Genomic DNA, 5,535 nt, shown 5'->3' on the forward strand with positions numbered 1-5,535 from the left:
AACCCGACGGAGCGCCCCCGTCTCCTTCCCGCCTCCTTCCCGCCTCCTCGCAGGGCCATTGGCTCAGGGCGACGCCACTCAGCAGCGCGGAGGCGGGGCCTTCGGCCGCACCTCGAGGCCCATTGATTCACCGGAGGCGTCACTCAGACGTTTAAGGCGGGCGGTCTGGGTGTTATGGGAAGAAGCAGGAGAGGGAAAGGGAGGGGTGACGCTTACGTCACCGGGAGTGCCTCCGTCCGGGGTTGCGCAAGGAGAGCGGCGTCACGTGACCAGCTCGGGTTACCCTAAACCATAGAGATAGAGAAAAAGGGTAGAGCGGCGCACAGTATAAACTTCCGATAAATGACGGGTATATGGAGGGGAAAAACACATTCTTTCCCTTATTATCTCTGTGATGACAATGCAAAGAGCCGCCTTTTGTTAGTAGTCTCATTTTTTTTTTTTTTGGTATTAGTCTCAATAGGCGCGGCGTTGTTCTAAGACGGCGACGGCGTGTGACTCTATCTGTTCTATTTCTATTGATCTTACCTTACTTCCCTCGGTCGTCTTCTGTTCTCGCGAGATCACTGTATTGTTTGTGAGAGGGAGGTGGAAAGGGAGCGCAGCCAAGAGTTATACAGATAGACTCACACGCTGCTCAGACTCCAAAAGGACTCTGAATTATTATTTATTAACTAACTAAATTTATTAATCGCCCAACTGGCTGGTCACCCAGCCACTCTGGGCGATGTACAATAATAAAAACAGTCTAAAAAATAAAATTCTACATTAAAAACATCATAATTCTAAAAATATCCTAACCCACCCCAAATGCCTGCCTGAACACATTTTTAATGTGTGACAGAAGCTCATTAAAGAGGGGCATGGCAGAGTTCCCTAGGGAGGGAGTTCCACAGAGTGGGGGCCACCACAGAGAAGGCCCTCGTCCTCACCAGTCTAGGTGTCCTGGCTGATGGGACAGAGAGAAGGCCATCCGAGGCTGATCTTGTTAAGCGGCCCGTCTGGTGTTGCTGGAGGCGCTCCTTGAGATAGGCTGGGCCGGGACCATATAGGGTTTTAAAGGTCAAATCCAACACATTGAATTTGGCCTGGAAAACAACTAGTAACCAGTGCAACTCCTTCAGCACCGAAGTGATGTGATCACGCCAGCCGTGTTCTGTACCAGCTGCAGCTTCCAAACCGTCTTCAAGGGTAACTGTTTTATGAGGGGACAAAAGCGCTTCTGTGTCCTTAGAAAAAGATTGTCCTCCCTGAGGCATGCTGGGACAAATCGTGCAGCTCTAGAAGATGAAAATATGCAGGGATTTGAATATGGTTGGAGGACTGCTTTCTTAGAACCAGTCTGATGTGAGGTGAAATGTTACGTTCCCAAGATGCTTCTGGCAAGATGTTTTGCATTTGAGGGCAGGAGCCATTCAAGGACACACCTACTTTTCAAGATTTCCCACTGTTGCACAGATCAAAGTACTGTGGATCATAAAGTCTGAGACAGTTATCCCTCCGAGCCTTCATAAAATGCCATAAAATGCACAGCATGAATGCATGGATTTCCAGCCTCAGAGAAGTTAATCAGTGAGCAAGGCCACTCCTACCATTAGGCAGAGTGAGGTGGTCACCTCAGGCGGCAGATGCAGGGAGGTGGCAGCAAGATGTTGGAGGGGAGAGCTGAGTGCCAAGCTGCCTGCCCTGTGCCCCCAAAACTAGCCTGCTTTCAGGTGCAGTGGAGGATGCTTTTCCACTGTCAGTGTTGAAGAAACAGGGCATCTCTACACCAGCCTAAAATCCTGCATTTAAAACGGGGCTTTCTGCTTCCATTTTAAATGTAGGATCACAATGGCTCCCTTTTTCACCCGCTTCCTTTTCCCCTACCCCCTCCTTCTCCCCGTATCTGAGTCTTCCATGATCTTTCATTGATCTCGCTCCTCTTCTTGCCGCTTTTCCTCTTTTCACGGAGGAAACTGAAGCGGAACACAACGGGGTAATTTGATAGCTCATTATCTGCGATCTATTTAGAAACGGAACAAAGGGCATTTCGTGCAGGAGACACCTGGGATGATCACAGCGTCATCTAAAGAGCCCGCAAACTTCCGTGAAGGAGCAATCTCAAATCACAGGCTAAAAGCTCCATGTGAAGAAAGCCACAGGCTTTTGTGGATGGAACACAAGAGGGCGCCAGCTGCTCTTTGCCTCAGGCAGCAAAATGGCTAGGGCCAGCCCTGTCAATGAGACAAACATGAACTAGCTCTGCCCTTTCTTCAAGCATGTTGTAAGCCAGCTGTCCCCAGCCTGGTGCCTACCAGATGTTTTGGACTACAACTCCTAACGTTCCTAACCATTGGCCATGCTGGCTGGGGCTGGTGGGAATTGAAATCCAAGGCTGGAGAAGGCTGTTGTAAGCCATAGAGCTGTCTTGAGGTCCTGCAGCTCATATTATTGCAATTGCTATTGCTCTTACCAGTTTACAGTGCAACCCTTGTACGTGGTGCTTTACAAAGAATTAAGATAGGTCCTTGCCCCAAGGAGTTTACAGTTCTAGAAAACAACACAGGAGAAAAGAGACTAAAGGGAGGGAAGCTTGGTCACAGTAGGCATCTAGGGTATGGTGACTAGAGTGCTGCGCCAAAAAGTTCACAGAGAAGGGTTTCTATCCCACCAAAGCTATTTTTTTCTTTATTGGATCGATTGTATTTATAACCTATGTGAGAAAGAGTCCACAGTCTCACACCTTCCTTGTGAGGTAAAACAGGCTGAGGCCAATGCTTGCCATTCTTAAACCAATTAACCAACTGCCATCGCTTCCATTTATTCTTATACCCAAGCCAGGAAGCACTTAAGAGCTGCAGGAATTAATCTGAAATTAGGGGATATTCTATTCAATCAAGCCCTCTGGTCTCATCTGACAGGGGGCCTGATTCAAATTCCCCCCACCCCATTACTTCTCTGTAAAAGCTTGTAGCATGGACTAATGGTTACAGCAGCCTTCCCTAACTTGGTGCCTTCCAGCATGGCCAATGGTCAGGAATTCTGACAGTTGTCTAAAACATCCAGAGAGCACCAGATTGGGGAACACTGGGCTAAGCCAAGTGAGTCAAACTGATCTGGAACCCAGGCAGAATACTTAGTCAACTCCAGGTTTAATGAGTTTAAATATATTCTGAGTTTAAATATATTTATTAAGGGATTCAGCTAAGTGAGGAGAGAAATAGCAGTTACATAAAAGAAATGAGCCAGTTGTTTATTTCTAGCTCAAGCTCACACTGGTACAAGTGCTAGGATCAGTGAATGTCCATAAATCTCCAGATCCGCTGAATGTGGGAGGTACATGAGACCTGTTCTTGCGATAAGCTTCAGGCAAAGGCAGTGAACAAAGGCAACAAAACACTATCCAAGTTACCTTGCTTCTTATGGTGTGAGAGGCTATGGTGGGCAAGGGAGGCAATGACTTAGCCAAGCATTTCTTGGAAGACAAGTTCCCAGTATTTTCTTAGCAAATTACACAAAACCATAACGTGGTGGAAGGTTCCCACTTCCCTGCACCCTCTCCTACATTTAGGAGAAATGTCTTTATAGGGGCAGGAATGAGGACTCTTTGAACTAAATAGAAAAAAGTACTCCTTTGAGACATTCAAGTGGCAACCTAAAACAGGGGCGCAGAACCTCAGACCTGGGGCTAAATCCTTCCCTCCGGGGTGCGCAAGATGGCCACACATCCTTCCCTCCAACCACCAATTTGGTGGTTTCCCAGCATTTGTGCAGTTTTTCCCCATTTGAGAAGGTTGAAACGCCTCTCCTAAAGCTTACTCACCATAAGAGTTTTAAGCTAAAATATGCTGGTATGTTTGGCCCAGCCCCTTTTGACTTCTGCCCCACCCACCACTGCAATGCAGCTCTCAAGAGCTTCTTCAAAATGGAATTTGGCCCTCAGGATGAAAGAGATTCTGCATCTCTGGCCTACAGGGTCAGAATCTTTGTGAAGGGAGACTACCGGAGACTTTATGGTGTTATGTAACATCTGTTTATTTGTTTAATACACAGGCAAGGTTGAGTAAGGTACATAGAGTCTGGTCAAGGTAAAATGCATTGGGCACAGCAAGCTAGGCAAATGCAGATGCTCTCTTGGCAGCTGCAATCAGGACCACAGATAGCTCAGAGTGAGCTTTGTTGGCTGGGGCTGTCTCCTACTAAAAACATAGGAAGATGTTGTCTCAGCAGGTAGCTAAAGCCAACTAAGGCCTTATGTAAGCTGACAAGAGCTGTATCGTGGTCAGCTCTGTCCTTCCTGGAGGAGCTGACTAGATTGTTAAAGGGCCTTGACTTGATTGTCTAGCCTGTAACTTCTGCAAAGCTGGGGAGATGGTGATTTTGCCAGGGACTTGTCCTCTGAGCTCATGGATGATGGCAGGATGGTGTCCTCTGGCCAAGAGAGCCCTGAATAAGGCATTGTCTGTCCTATCTTCAAGGAGGTAGCCTGTGCCTCAACCTCATCAGAATTCTCTGCTGGACACTGGAAAACCTGAGGGCTGGGGGTCATGACAGTTCCCTTATTGTACTCATTTGTACTTTTTCACAGTATACACAGCCATTAGTGCGGATCATTTGCACAAGTATTCTAGAATGGCCCCCTAAAGGATCCTATATGAGAAATGGATAGATAGAGCCATGTACACTCAGTATTGAGCATTTCCCCAATTTATTCTATAGTTCCAGCAGTTCATCCATTATCAGCTGGGCACACAAAAGGTGACTTACTGGAGCTAGTCAGCAAATGGATGTTGTCATTGCCCAGCCAGAATTCTGATGCTTGGTTCCCAAATCCCCTCTTGTAGGATTCCCAGCCACAATAGAAATCAACCGATCCATCCTATCACCTCTGGAATACCTGGGACGATAAAAGGCCACATTTTCTGCTTTAACTACTAGTCACACGAGCATATTTTGTTATTCTGTAGAATTCCCAACTCCTCCCACAGCTCTGTTTCTGTGCCTAAAATATCTTGCTTGACATGTAAAGATTTAGCAGGCAAAGTTATTTCTGGCATGAAGATGAATTGTTCGGAAAAGCTTCATATGATTAAATTGCTGCATACTAGGCATAGGTATAGGAACTTGCCAGAAAAAAAGATGTCACCCTTAATTGTAAAAATAATACCATAATAGTGTTATGACTGCTGGCCAATCATTCCTTTTTTATGAAGATTGCTGGCTGATATTTCATCAATGGGAGGTAATGGCAGGAGATGGTCTCTTAATAGCTGGTAATCTCTCTCAAGTGTTTTGGAGAGATATACAACGAGAGCCTGAAGAAGGCCTAATTCTTTAGCCAAAGAGAGGGAGCAGTGAGACTGCTTTTTCAGTTTTGCATGGAAAGAGCCAGAACGCCTGTTCATTTGACCAATATTATTAAATATTAATATTATTATTAACATTTCTATACCGCCCTATAGCCCAAGCTCTCTGGGCAGTTTACAAACATTAAAACCATTAAAAAACATTATACAAAGTGTAAAACCATTTACATAAAAACATAGACAGCAC

Source organism: Heloderma suspectum, chromosome 10 (genome assembly GCF_057233095.1).
Source record: "Heloderma suspectum isolate Gila_16-S chromosome 10, 16-S_ref, whole genome shotgun sequence".
Lineage (NCBI taxonomy): Eukaryota > Metazoa > Chordata > Lepidosauria > Squamata > Helodermatidae > Heloderma > Heloderma suspectum.